The following is a 7,589-nucleotide window of genomic DNA, read 5'->3' on the forward strand; positions in this document are numbered from 1 at the left end:
ATTCTCCACATGTGGCGCCTCTCGCTCATCCTCCTTCGTGCATGCCACTTGACAACCATCACAGATGACATTGACAGTGGTTGGGGCATTGCACGAGCTGGACGAATGGAAATCTTGTTCCCGTGCCGTATGGTGTGCCCCAACCGACATTACTCCAGGATGCCTCGCTTGTTCACCATATACTTTATCAACCCTTTTGTGATTCTCACAATGTACTTTGTCCAAATTGTAACAATGGTATGCCCAAATATATGACATGAATACAAGGTGTATGTGTCATGCGATCTTTTTTCCCATTGAAAAGAGACCACCTAAAATGCATGGAAGTGAATGCACTAAAAAAAGAGGTATTCCAGTTTCTCCATTTAAATAATGTTTTATATTAAAAGGTGTCGTGTGATCATAAATCTTAATTCATGCGCTGTTGTTGTACTTTGATGGCTTGTTCTTTTTCTACGAGGACAGAATAATATCTTGATCATGGTACAGAGTTCAAAACTGAAATAAATTCTTTCTTAAAAATCAGAGACGACCGGTCAGTTCATGTCACTGCCTATCACCCAGCTCTCTTATAGTAAGGAGCAAGGCTCCCCGAGCAAATGATGAATATAGCTTATTTTTCATTTTATAGTACTATCTAAGAATAGTCCAGCCATATCTCGTACATTGTTTCTCATGTCTATGCACTTTTTTTACGGAACCTCGTCAGAGGGCGGGGAGCTCCCGCATTGCATATAGAAGAAAAGAGTTCGTCCGGTAAATAAGGAAAACCGGACCCAAAAACCATACATTGCATCGGTTAATTAAGGGAAACCGGTGAAAACCACACACACCGGACTAGCACTCAAGGGACGTCGTCCGAGCTAGATACAAGGGTGCCGAGGCCCAAGACCATCATCAACACAACATACCCGACCAAGACAACCACTGCAACCTCAAGAACATGCCTGCAACTAGATGTGAACTCGCACCTAACCTTTTGAAAAATGAGATCAACCATTGGGCTCCATCAATGTACGAATTGCCTGGATCGCCATCGGCGTAAGCGGTTTCCTGTACACATCCAAGACTGTGTTCTTGGAGTCCGGAAATTAAGTACATCCAAGACTGTGTCCTTGGAGTCCGCAACAGTCACTCGTGCTCCTGCCAAACACAGGCTGATTCAGTATGGGCAGTTGCTGCAAAAGCTTCCTCGGGCTAGGTGCTAGTCAGAGGGTTCCCGGACCACAGTGCGTGGACTTTCTGCCGCAATTCAGACCAGACCCTCCCAGCGCGTGAAGAAACGATACGCTGAAGACCTCTGCCCCTGTGAGGCATAGTAAATCTGTAGAGGATGTGTGTGGTTATCTTGCAGGTCGGTAGGCTTGCTGTCACCGATCCTTTCGATAACAATACCCTCGGTTCACATATTCACATAAATGCTTTATTTACCTAATCTGGTTCGCGCTAGCTTATTGTATGTTCATTTTTTCCGTTAGGCAGTTGATCATGGGCGTTCAAAGACATACCATGGCGTTGCACATAATAATTTATTTCCTTTTAGACCTGTGAAGAGCAGAGATTGATGAACAGTCATTATGTGTATATATCTTATATATGTTGTTTTCCATAGCTATGCCATTTGTCCCCAAGATTCTTGCTCGTTACAGCTCTACGAGATAATTAATTACTTTTCTAGTTACACATGGAAATCTCTCTCCTGCGACAAAAAATTAAGATGGCGAGAGTAAATGGAGCCTAGGTGACCACCACCAACTGGACGTGTTAATTAACCAAGTTGTTTTAGAGCAAGAAGAGTGTACGAGTGCTACTGGGCACGCATGTAGACTTCATTTTGGGCTCCTTGTTCATTGAGAGTGGAACGATATTATTTGCATCGACTTTATACAATACTAAAGCGTGCTGACTAGGTGCGTCATCTTGACCTACCAAAAGAAAACTCATCGTCTGTTTGAAGGACCGATAAAGCGCTCACAGCTCACGATCTACCCAAGGACTGAGCTCATAAACAAACGGCTTCTTTGCTCTTGGCCTACCAAAAAACATATATCAAGTACCATACTCTTTTATAAGTAGCACGGCTTCTCCGAGCAAATGGTGAGTAACTTGGTTATCATTTACCTTTCTATATTTGAGTTGAATAATTCAATATAGAAACTTGCATTACTTTTCTCTCTGCACATTAGAGACAAGAACATGACTGGTATGGGAATAGAAGACACCGGAAATTATTGACGGATCATCAAAACTGAGACGTGCACGTGCACTCCGGTCTCAGGTCACCACAGTTGTTATCCGAAAGAAAACACAATGTACTGATCATACACAAAGAGAAGAGGATAATGGAGCATGAGGAAAGCCTACATTCCATTTTCACCAGTGTGCAACTACCGCACATTAAAGCTGAAGTGCAATAGAAAATCTGGAACAAGTGGCATGTTGAATCATATTTCCGAGTCATTCACAGTAATAGTGGCGAGAGAGAGGAATAGAGTTGTAGCAACCATCAAGAAAAATATCTTCTGGTGTTGATTTTGTCATCGATTATCAAAGAACCGAAAGAATCATGGGCAAGTATTGTATCTATATTGATGCCCCATTTGGAAAATTTGAGAACCCTTATTTTGATGAGGGGATGGAGTCAATGCAATGAACCTTTAAATTACTTGGCCGTCAAACCATTCAGAATGCCTCTGTCATTGCATATGAGGAAATGACCTTGCCTCTTCGGTGGGTTCGTATTCTGCCTTATATAAGTCATACATGGATGGTACTTTGGTAGCTATCTTCAAGGGATACAATACGGCCAGATGAACTTGCAACTACAAGGAACATATCTCATGTAATTGTAGGATCCCTAAAGCAGGCTTTGGTTCTTATCCCTTGCAATTGTCTACTCAAGCGCATGACTTGCGAGTCCCTAGACATTCGGGATGGTAATATAATCTTGTTGCACCCGTAAGGTATCCTTCAGCGAATGGGTACCCATACTCACCAACAATCCCCCACCAGCACATGAAACGAGGTTGTTGCTTACTTGCTTGCAAAGGGTTAGCGATGGAAAGATCATCCGGTCTACCTCCTGTTCGGAGCCTTTTAGAAGCAAGGCTGCCCCGTCAAATGGTGAATAACTTATTTGACATTTTCCTTTTGTATCTTATAGTTGTAGAGTCCCATTTCATGCATGGTTACTATTTTGCACATTAGGTATATGAATTTGATATTTATGGACATAGAAGGCACCAAGAATTACTAAGAGATTGCCAAAATTACAATGTGCACTCCTGCCCCATGTCACCACTACCGTTGATTGAACAAAAGCCTAAGTGTCTGCCAATAATAAAGAAAAATGAAGGCGTCCAGGGTTAGGGTAGTCCTCGTCTTATTTAGAATGGACTAGATTATTGGTGCTGTTAACAGAAGGATACATGATCGATCATTTAATTTGTTAATCCAAAAATAAGCTCTTAGACAGAATCATATGGTAGCTTGGAAATGGATTAATAAAACCTCTTAGATCTCTAACATAGTTCCCGTTGTACCAGTACTGTAGTCCAGAAAATCAGAACTGCAAGACATAGACTTCCAGGACTAAATTCAAGTGCATTGATCCAAATTGACGTGCATTTACACTCCTAGGCCAGATTTTATGCTTACAAATAAAGATACCCCGATAAGTCCCGAACGTTCGGATGTTGCCCATGGCAAATTGAGCGCTTTTTATGGCAACTTCAGTTGATGAGAGGATGACAAGTTTAGTTGGCAAGCATGGAAATCAAAATTAAACGTTCAGATTTATCATTTCCATAAAGATTCTGGATGGTGGCGGCTTCCTTGTTGATCTCAAGCTTGCAAACTTAACCCAAGAGATAATTTTGCCTCTGGGCAAGACAGCTCTACTTTTGCTGCTACTCTATCATCATATCAGATTACTTCTCACTACTAGGGAAATGCTTATAGGTAGGACATCAGTAGTAGCGCTGGAAAATAACAAGCGCTGCTGCTAATTAGCCGTAGCGCTGGCCTCGGGTTGCGCTACAAGTAAGGTATAGGTATCTCCAGCGCTACTGCTATAGGTATTTCCAGCGCTGTTAGTAGGCTTTCTCCTAGTAGTATCTATCCAAATTGGAGATTCCAAGTCTATGGAAGGATAATTGTCTCACACAAAGCAGAGTAAACACTTGTTGGAACTCTTCTTAAGAATATAATGTAATCTTGGTATCCCCACCCTGCTCCTCGAAAACCATACTAATCCATGTTCATGTTCCAGTGGAGATCCTTTTTCGAGTCATAAAAAGTGTGTACTGGATTAGATTATTGTGTAACTGAATCAGGTACTCCCATGGTATTTTTGCTTAACAAGTTTTATTGAGCTATACTCTGGGGAAATTCGATGATGAGGTACTCCTTGATGGAAATGACACCGAGCAGTGTCTCTCCATCTCTGATTAACGAGGAGAGTCCCCGCATATCTGTTTTCCATTCTTGCACAATGATGAACCTTCAGTTTCTTGCACAGTTTATGTACTGGTATTGCTCAGTAAGCTCCATCGTGAATCCTTTTGTTTCTACTTGGAAAATAAATGCCATGTGCAGAACAAGGATGAGGAAGTTTATAAGTGGTATCTATGTCAGCAACAAGGGCGCCATCAAAGAATTGCAGTTTAACTCCGTCCAGGTCTTCAGAAACTACACAAAAATGGATTGTAGCAATATGGATCAAATAATTTCTGCACGAAAGCATTATCTTGGAAGATTTAGAACATGATTTCAAGCCTAGTACTCCCTCTGATCCAAATTAATGGATGTGTGTGTTGTACTAAGTCAGCGTCCATTAATTTGGATCGGAGGGAGTAGTACAATTCATAGGCAAGATCACTCTTTCATGTGACACATATATTTTGCTGCAAAATTCGTAGTTCCCCTGGGGCATCAACAACTACTTTATGTAGTTTCTGAACTGTAGCGGTGTGTGCGCTTAGCACCTATAACTGTAACTACTTCAGTCACGATGTGTGCCTTGCAATCTTGTGCCTGCTCTGCTTGTTGTTGGAATTCCGCCCACGAATTGATCACTTCAAAATATATGATGAACTCACGCACAAAGAATTATAGCCAAGGGCATGTCTCGCACCCTCTTTTTCCTCTCTTTATTCATTTTCTCCTTTTCTCCACCACCGTACACAAGCAGACTCAAACACAATCTCCACATAGAGCAGACACGTGCTGCTTGCTCACACAGAAGAGCTATTAGGCGGCCTAAATCTTACTACTATTAACCAGGACACCTACCTGTTGGCGCCGCCTCTCCTCGCAGCGCCGCTTCTTCTTCTTCCTCACTCAACTCTCTCCTTTCTTTGTCTTCTCTGAAGAACACACACACACATGATGAAAGCCCACACACACACATTGTTTCCGTTCTAGTAATCAAGCGGCGCATGTGCTTGCTAAATTATGCATTTGTAATAAGACCTCAAACAGCTGGACAGATGAGCCTCTGGGCTGTCTGGTCTCTCGTCTCACAGACGATGTACTTCCTTTCGTTGATTAATAAAGCAAGCCATGATGGCCTTCCCTAAAAAAAGCCCACACACACACACGCATACACCAAGGAGAAAACCTCTCGGCAGCTGGTCTTCTCCTTGTGTATGAATGAGTCTTATCAGGATAAGACTCACACACCTCATGCACTTACTCCACTAACGCACTAATCCACCTCCTGGAATCTCCGATGCATGCGACTCGGCCAACATGCAAGGCACACCGGTAGAGTCACAAATCCACTCACGCATGCACCTAGACATATTAACTCATCTAATTCATCTAATTCCACTGCTAACTTGCGTGTACACATATTAACTCATCTTCACATGACTACACACCCGCAGTCTAGTAGCTGGACACGACTACATGCATGGCTCAACAAAAACAAATAATCTACATTAGCACTAATAACAAGATTAGTCCCAACACTACCACTAATAGCCATGTAGACAATTCTACGTCTAATTCAACTAGACTTAAGCACTAACTGATGATTACCTAACACTTGTTATACATGCCATTTTGCAAAATGGTTCTTTGTTGTTCACCACTGCTGAATCGCTTTCGGTTAGCTATGTGTGTGTACCACAAAAATATATATGTAGACTTTTTTTTTCTTTCAGAAAGGTCGTTGGCGTTTGCATCATCGTAATGCAAACAGTCATTCTTATTAATTATTAAACATAATACATAACAAAGGCAACTGCAACTCAGCCATACAAATATATATTTAGACTGGATGATTAAAGCTGCAAAGGGCATGGCATCAGTAACAAAGATACATGCATGTTCCCAGAATTCAGTGCCTGCAGCATGGAGGCAGATGTGGAGCGCAAGATGACGGCTAATATTAGTGACCCAAATATTGTCATTTCAAGTCCGAAATTCTATAAACTTGCACACAAATAGTAGAGCTAATATGGATCATACGGAAAATATTTCCATCCCCGATGCGTCTTTGTAAATTCATTTTATGCAATTTGGCCTTAATATGGACAATTAAATAAATTTCTAAAATCACTTAGGATTTATAAATTTCCAAATTAATTCCCTAAAAATCTAAAATGCACATACACTGAATGCATATGAATGAAATGTGAATATACAAATTTGAAATTTTGGGATGTGACAATGTGTCCTGCGATTGTTTTCTAAGCAAGGCCACCTCAAATGCACGCAAGTGATCAGTGTGGATACAAAAAGAGGTATGCCATAATCCTAATTTATCGACGCAAACAGTAATTGATATCGAAATGTTCCATGGGGTAAGCTATCTTATATTATATTTGTGTGAGGTTGCTATACTTGATGTCTCGTTCTTTTCTCTGTGAGTATGGAATGACAACCATTAGACTTTATTTTCATGATTTTTATTACAGTGGAATGTCTTTACTAGGTGTGCTATCTTGATCCTGGTACAAGGTTAAAAATTCAAATAAAACCATTTCTTAAAAAAAACACCGCTTAAGGATTTATGAAACCCTCATACCTACCCAAATGTATTTTAACTCTTAGCCTACCAATGTAGGTATGACTTCATGTCACTGCATACCACCCATGTGTTATGTAAGGAGCGAGAGGATCACCCAAGCAAATGGTGCATTGATTTGTTCTCATTTTCCCTTTCTTCCTCCTTAAAAAAAATGAGAACATAGGGGAGACTCCCCCCCCCCCCCCCCCCCCCCCCGGTCTTATGGCTAGTGACACCAACCTTTGTGCTGTCCACCACTCCACCCGGAAAAGCCCCTCTCCTCAGTTCCTTAGAACTTCCTAGTGATATATATCTTGTGCACTATTTTTCATGTCAATGCACATCACAGATATGGATTTGATAGACATGAGAACAGGAGCACCCGGAGTAAAGCATATCCAAGGAATTCCGCTCTGGCTTGTCGAAAGGAGTATCCCTGTAGGAGTCTGTTTTTCCTCGAAAGCTAGCAAATCACACACTGTTAGAACATCTACAGCAAGACATAGCAAATCCGGGCTCTCAAATACCCGCAGACGCACCCGGGGGCGTCGGGCGCCTTGACCAGGCAATCCTC

The sequence above is a fragment of the Triticum urartu genome, chromosome 5, assembly GCF_003073215.2.
Source record: "Triticum urartu cultivar G1812 chromosome 5, Tu2.1, whole genome shotgun sequence".
Classification (NCBI taxonomy): domain Eukaryota; kingdom Viridiplantae; phylum Streptophyta; class Magnoliopsida; order Poales; family Poaceae; genus Triticum; species Triticum urartu.